The following is an 8,261-nucleotide window of genomic DNA, read 5'->3' as shown; positions in this document are numbered from 1 at the left end:
CTGCAAGTCTACAGTAATCAAAACAGCATGGTACTGGCATAAAAATACACACATAGATTAATGGAACAGAAAAGAGAGCCTGAAAATAAACCTGCACCTCTATGGTTAATAAATCTATGACAAAGAAGGCAAGAATATACAATGGGGTAAGAATAGTCTATTCAATAAATGGTATTGGGAAAACTGGACAGATACATGCAAAAAAATAAAACTGGGCCACCTTCTTACACCATACATAAGAACAAACTCAAAATGGATTAAAGACTTAAATGCAAGATCCTAAACCATAAAACTCCTAGAAGAAAACATAGGCAGTAAACTCTTTGAAATTTCTCTTAGTAATATATATTTTTTGGGGGGATATGTCTCCTCAAGCAAGGAAAACAAAAGAAAAAATAAGCAAATGGGACTACATCAAACTAAGAAGGTTTTTCACAGCAAAAGAAACAAACTATCAACAAAATGAGAAGACAACCTGCTGAATGGGAGAAGATATCCACTAATGACACATCTGATAAGGGGTTAATATCTAAAATATATAAAGAACTCATACAACTTAACACCAAAAAACCCAAACAATCTGATTAAATGGGTAGAGAATCTGAATAGATATTTCTCCACAGAAGATATTCAGATGGCCAACAGACAAATGAAAAGATACTTAACATTACTAATCATCAATGAAATGCAAATTAAAACCACAATGAGATATCACCTCATACCTGTCAGAATGGCTATTATCAATGAATTAATAAACAACAAGTGTTGGTGAAGATGTGGAGAAAAAGGAACCCTTGTGCACTGTTGGTGGGATTGAAAATTGGTGCAGCCACTATGGAAAATAGTATAGAGGTTCCTTAAAAAATTAAAAATAAAACTACCTTATGACCCAATAATCCCACTTCTAAGTATTTATCCAAAGAAATCCAAAACACTAATTCAAAAAGATATATGCGCCCCTATGTTCACTGCAGCATTATTTACCATAGCCAAGATATGGAAGCAAACTGAATGTCCATTGACAGATGCTTGCATAAAGAAAAGTGACACATATATATAATGGAATATTACTTGGCCATAAAAAAGAATGAAATATTGGTATTTGTGACATGGATGGACCTAGAGGGTATTATGCTAAGTGAAATGTCAGACAGAGAAAGATGTGATTTCATTTATATATGGAATGTAAGGAACAAAATAAATGAACAAACAGAACAAAAACAGACTAATAAATTCAGAGGAAACATGGTTGCCAGGTGGGAGGGAGGTTAGGGGGTCTAGGTGAAAAAGGTGAAAGGATTAAGAAGTAGAAATTGGCAGTTACAAAATGATTCTAGGTTTGTAAAGTACAGCATAGAGAATATAGTTAATAATGTAATAACTATGTACAATGCCAGGTAGGTACTAGACCAATCAGGCAGATCACTTCATAAGTTATAAAACTGTCTTACCACTGTGCTGTACACTTGAAAGTAATATAATATTGAGTGTCAACTGTAATTGAAAAATAAAAAAGTGAATAAAAATGTTTTAAAATAGTTTTTAAGATGAAAAAGTACTATACACATAGTAGAAATTTCAAAAGGGTATAGAGTAAAAAGTGAGACTCAAAAGGCAATTTCTTATTTCTAGTTTTTTGTGTATCCCTGTAGAAATATTATATGTATAAGCAAATAAATACATTTCTTCCATATATGTTTCTTTATTTAAAAATACAAATTGAAGCGAATTATATGTTCTTGCTAAACAATGTATCTTGGAGATCTTTTCTTCTTATTAGACATAAAGCCACCTTACTGTAACAACTGTATAGTATTCTACAGTAGGGATAGTCTCTCACTTATTTCACCAATATCCTATTTGTGAATTTTTTCCCAGCTCTTTACTTTCTTAATCAATGCTGCAACAAATATCTTTCACATGTCTATGTGCACAGGTGCAAATATATCACATAGATAAATTTATAGAAATAAAATTGTTGTGTCAAGGAGTATGAATATTTGAAAAAAAAACTTTGACTGGTACTGGGAAATTGTCTTCTAAAACTGTTTACAATCTCACTGAGAGTATATGAGAGTGCTTGTTTCTCTCAAACCTTGCCACTAAGTGTATTATTTTTTTTTTACTTTTGCTAATTTGAGAAAGAAAACTGTTTTCACTTGCATTTTTAAAAACTAGGAGTACAATGAAGAAATAATACTTCTTAAAAATTATAATTAGTGATCAAACAGAATTTTTTAAGTAGTATCTGACTGTAGCTCTCTTTTGAGAGAGGGGTCCCAGGGAATTTATGGCTGTAGAAGTAAATTTACATTTACATAATGTGCAGTGATAAACAGTTTTAACAAGAGACAGTTTCATAGATAGGTTTCATTTTTTGAAAAAGGGGAAGAAACACCATTCTGTGGCTCGATGTGGGTTTGTCAGTTATTGCCTCCCCCCTTTCCGGGACTTCCCACTGTTCTTTAGAACAAATCAGATGAGCAAAAACAACTTTTTCCATAGGATCAGTTATAAAAAGAATGGAAATGCAACAAGCAGCTTAGTTTCTTGTTTTTTAGCAGTGAAAAGAACACTCACCAAAGGCTTGCGAACATTTCTGGAAAAAGCACTGCCTGGCTTATTCATCTCTTTATGGTCAATCGTGTTTCTGCAGGACCAAAGGAGCAGATTGGTTAGTGAAGGTAAGAAAAAGGAGGCAACAGGCCTTATAACTGCTAACTTTTTCTGCCATTTCTCTTCTCATATTTACTTAGTCCCTTTATCATCGGAACTCAGATCCAATCCTATGACATCTAAAATGCTATTCTAGTTTACCAAATCAAAGGTGAGTGGGAGTTTAAGTAAACATTCAGTGGAATTGGACGATAAGAGAAAAATGAAGTTAAACACCCCTTTCTCTTACTTTTTCATGTTCACATTTGGAGAATTTCTAAAATATTTTTTTACCAAAATATTTGACTGGTCTGATCAAATATTTGTTGTGTAATTTATTTAGTCTTCATTCACTAATTCCTATACAGGTTTAGCTTCTGTGTTTTTAAAAGAAGGTCAACTATACTTTCATAAAAAAATAAACAAATAAAAGAAGGCCAAAAAACCTAAGCAGAATTTTGCAGGGACAGCACAACTCTTTTTTTTGAATATTTAATTTGTTTAATTAAAAAGTGAAAGATACTAACAATTATTCACTTACTACAGAAATACTGTGTTGAGTTTTTCTCTTTGAATATCCAAATAATTTCAACTTTATTTATAAAAGAAACATAATTGTAGACTGCTTATTTTATTTTATTTTATTTTATGGTGATATTGATTAACGAAATCCAATAAGTTTCGGCTGTACACTTTAACAATAGGGCATATATATATTTACACTGTGACAGCAGAACTCTTGAATTCAGTTATAGTGATGTAGTTTTAGAGAGAAATACAATCATAATTAATTCCAATTGGATTTGACTCTCAATTATTCATTCAGTGAGTTTGTGATAAGTGTTTTTCTGAGTGGCAGGACATATTCCAAGTGAATGTGATCTACAGTGATGATGCTTTCGAATTGCCATCTGGGTGATTTGGGGAAAATCTACTTGTTGATATTAAAGACAGTGCATGTACAGGTGGGCATTTGTTTGAATTATCTTTAGACCTGCTTAAACATTATTTTTCTTGTGCACATCTATCTGTGCTTGAATACAGACCTGATTTGTCCAGAATGTTCCTATTGGATATTTTTAGAACTTTGCTTGCATAGATCAGTGTAAGAACATTGTGTTTCTGAATTTGAGAAGCTTCTTGAAGGAATAGAGAGTACTTAAAATTTGTATAAAACAAGGTAATCTGGGGAATATACAAAGATAGCGAAGTAATTCTAATATTGCTTTGATGAGATGTTTTCAATAGTTCAAGTTATTGAACCATTACCAATCACATACCTAATTTTTCTTAGATATATAAGATATTGTTCCTCTAAGCTCTTCACAAACATGATAGAATGTAAATCTGCCTTCATTAACTAAAGATAGTTATTAACCTCCCCCATTCTTGTTTTGCAAATCAAAAACCTATATAAAAATGAAAAGAATAGTGCAATGAACACCCAAATTTCCGTCATGTAGATTAATCAGTTGTAGCTATTTGCCACATTTTGTCTCTCACTGTGTCTCTCTCTCTCTGTGTATATACATATACACACATACTCAATTTTTTTCCTAAGCTGTTTAAAAGTATATTGTTGACTTTAGGGCATGTCTAAATTCTTGAGCATGTCTCTTCTAAAAAAAAGGGCGGACTTTTACATAATTATAATGTTAAGGAATTTTAACATCAATAAATTCTGTTATTTAACATACAATTCATATTCAAATTTCCCCCAATTATCCACATGTTCTTTAGAGAGTTTTTATTTTTTAAATTCAGGATCAAATCAAGTATCTTGCATTGTATTTGGTTGATATGCCTGCAATTAAGTGTGTGCCAATGTTAATCAATATAATTGACAATATAATTAACAATGATTAACAGTTATTAACACCAAGGAAATTTAACATCAGTCAATACTATTATGATCATTTTTGGTTTTTTTAGTACTCTCATTTTGTGTCAAAATACTTCAAAAGTAATTTGAAAAAGTGATCATAAACTTTAATTTTTCCATTTGTAAGAAGTAAAGACAGAATATGAACAAAAGTCTAAACTATGAAAAAATATATTTACTAATATTTCTGCACCAAAATTTACATTTTCTGAAATAAGAAAATTTACATATCCAGATAAAGCCTTTAGAAGTAGCTGCTACCTTTGGTCATAAGGATCTAAGTAAAACCAAACAGAAATTTATTTATTTACTTGGTGATGTTAATACAGAAAACAGAGGCTTTTCGACTTATTATGTTACCTTAGCCACCAAATTAGACTTTCAGAAATTAATTCATTAAGAATCACTTCATATTTGATAGAAGACTAGATAATCCCAAATTTTATGTTTTGTAACAGGAATTGAAATATGGATGAGTGATACTTTAGAGCATCTGTCAGCAAATGCCACAAAAGATGAAATAATAGAGAATAAGCCAAGGTATATGATTAAATGAATGGTTATTTCCAGCTCTAAAGAGCCTGTACTTTCAAAGATAAGAGGAAGGAAACTGCAGATACTTTTTTTAAAAATTAAGTTTATTGGGGTAACATTGGTTAATACAATTATATAATTTTCAAGTGAACATTATAATTTGACATCTGTATATTCTATTGTATGTTTACCCCCCAAAGTCCAGTTGCCTTCAGCTACCATATATTTGATTCCCCTTATCCACTTCACCCACTCTCTACCCCACCTATATTTGACCCCTTTTACCCCATATAGCAACCCCCTCCTCCCCCATCACCTACCCTCTGGTAACCACTAGTCTATCTATAGTACATGTTCATGAGTCTCTGTTTGTTTGTCCTGTTCATTTGTTGCTTTTAGGTTTATATCCCACATATAAATGATATCATGTGATTTTCAACTTTTTCTGTCTGGCTTATTTCACTTAGCATAATTAGCAGATACTTTTTTATACAGGGAAATCCTTCCTGAAGAAACCACTTGTTTAGGGTAAAGTTCTTGTATCCTTCCCTAAAAGAAAATTAAAAAATGTAATATAGATTTTTTTACATTATCATAACTAGATTATGAACAAAATAATGTTCAAGTTTTTAATGATAATCTTCCAGTGGTTTATCTACAAGTCTCCAAAATCAATACGATCTTAAAATATATGGATTGGAATTATGGAATCTAGAATTTAGATTATAGGGGAAATAGAGAAGTGAAGAGATGAAATAGAGTATTTTGAGAATTTGGGGGTATTAAAAAATAGCAACCCTGATACATCACCTACACATAATCTTAACAAGACAGTTTGCTTCACCCTCAAATTTGAGGCAAAAAATAAATCTGATTGGAAAGCTAAAAAATAATAATAATGTGTTGAAGAATGTCAGTGGAGAAAGTTAATCTCAAACATTGCTGGTGAGAGAATAAATTGGCCCAAGCTACTTGAAAGGCAATTTGCAATAGCTATGATGCAGTAATTCAGCTTCTCCAAATCTGGTCTAAGGAAACATTCACGGAGGCATATGCAACGATGACACATATTTAAAAAGCAAGAAAAAATGGACTGTCCACTATGAGAAATGATTTACTAACATAAGATATATCTGTGGATGTACAATTTTGTAACTATTAAAAGGCAGATCCATATAAGCAGCCATGCTGACAGATGGGAACCAAACTGCACCTTAGTTAGCTAGGCCCAAGATCTATGAAACAGCAGATGTTTTCCTGTCATCAGTTCCGTAAGGCTACATCCCATGATGCAGGAGGTAGCCCTGTTCCACTGCCTCCATTTTTGTGCAGCTGTGGTCTTCTTTGCACCATCTCAACACAGCTTCTCAGATGTCTTAGCTCTCATGCACTGAGATTGTATTTCCAGAGACAGGGCTTGTTCTGCCACCTTATCATTATCCAACTCTCCCACTTCCTACCAAACCCCAATCTTCCCACTTTTCTTTTGCTATTGCAAGTTACTCCTTCATTCAAAAGACTGTCTCAATGATTTATTTCAGAGTTTAAGGTAGCAGCTGAATTCTGCTCAAGTTCCATGCAATCCTGATAAATATATTGGGGTAGGGGAGAGAAGAACCTAGAACCATTTTCTAATTGAGGGACATAGATTCTGCATGGATGGCCAGGGGCTTTGAAATGTTGCTATATGAGATGAGACATAAAGGGTATTGGTTGTGGGACAAGGGATGGACAGAGAGCCAGGGCTCTCAGGACAAGAAAAAGAACACAAATATCTGGGATGGGCATGGGGTTTAGGAGAACTAGGAGAAATTCAGCATGGCTGGGGTCCTGGGTCCTGTGGGGAACAGGCAGGGATGAGATTGGGAAGGCAGATAAGGACCCTGTATTATGAGGGCCTAATGTGTATTGATTTTATCTTGGAGGTAATTGGGAGCTGTTGATATTTAAACAGGGCATCTGTAATATTAAATTGCTCTGGTTGTAAAATTAAGGGTGAGATGGTATCAGGCTACAGTGGTGGAAATGGTTAAGGAAAATGTTCATATGGTTAGCTTAAAAGGCCAGAGGATAAATTATTTCTACACCACAAAGACATATGAGCATTGAAACATGAATGGGACATATATGTAGACCTCTGGGCCACCCCTCTGGGGTGGGCACTGGCTGTCTTCCTGGTGCTTTTCTTTCTGAACTTCACTACACCTTCCTTCCTTTATTTAGCAAGTGCTGTTGTTATTAAATGGAGTCAGGGCTGATACCCATTTCCTGGAAGGACTAATTGCTTGTCATAACTGTGTGATATTAAGTGCTCCCAATTGTGTAGTAGTGTGATAAATTTTAAGATCAGACCACACTCTTTGGACTTTGTAAATTTGGACTTGAATCTTGTCTTTAGTACTTAGTTGCTTTGTGACCTTGGGAAGGTCATTTGTCATACCCAGATCTCAGTTTTCTCATTTTGAAAACTAGATAGATTATGATAATATCTAACATGTAGTGTTCTTGGAAGATTAGGGGAATATATGGAAAGCACTTGACACAATTGCTATTATTATTATGTCCTATCCAACTTATTGCATCTGCTTTTTGACTTAGGTCAAGGGTATGAAAACCATGGCCTATGGGTTAAATTGGCCCTTTGCCTGTTTTTTGTAAATAAAGTTTTATTGGAACACGGCCACACCCATTTGTTTATGTATTGTATATGGCGACTTTTCTGATACAATGGTAGAATTGAGTAGTTGTAACAGAGACCTAAAATATTAAAAACTTGGCCCTTTATAGAAAAAGTTTGTTGATCCCTAACTTCGGCTTTTCCAATGTTCTCTCTTATAAAGTTCTTTCCTCTTTGTTTTCTTTTTGAATCCATGCTTGTGTTGTTTCGGTGAAAATTAAAAGTGTATTAATGTATAAAAGTTATAACAACAGTTTTCTGAGAAACTATGTAAAGGCTAATGTAGAAGGAAGAGTTTATACTGCAACTTTTTCTGAAATCCAAGTAAATTATTAAACGAAGTTCTGTACTTTAGCACGTATTTCTAAGTTGTGAATTTGCACATAAGGTTAATTTTGGTATTCCCCTGTCTGGTAATGATTAATATAGGCCAAATTTGCCTAGAACATCTCATCTGCAAATGTCCTTGGGTGTCTTTTCCTTCACACTTAACCAGCCATGGAAAAGTCTAAA

The 8,261-nt window shown here is 33.4% G+C and overlaps 1 protein-coding gene across 1 annotated transcript in view; it reads left to right on the top strand.

Annotated features, from left to right (window-relative positions):
* The first annotated feature begins 2,607 nt into the window (after positions 1-2,607).
* The window catches only part of CUNHXorf21 (chromosome unknown CXorf21 homolog), a 13,362-nt gene continuing 7,708 nt past the window's right edge, over positions 2,608-8,261 (top strand). Inside the window, exon 1 of the mRNA XM_006918277.2 lies at positions 2,608-2,684. The gene's annotated coding sequence lies outside the window, so the exon portion shown is untranslated. The remainder of the gene's footprint in view (positions 2,685-8,261) is intronic.

This window comes from Pteropus alecto, unplaced genomic scaffold, assembly GCF_000325575.1.
Source record: "Pteropus alecto unplaced genomic scaffold, ASM32557v1 scaffold248, whole genome shotgun sequence".
NCBI lineage: Eukaryota > Metazoa > Chordata > Mammalia > Chiroptera > Pteropodidae > Pteropus > Pteropus alecto.
Note: the sequence above shows the minus strand (reverse complement) of the source record. Positions and strands in the feature narration are given on the sequence as shown.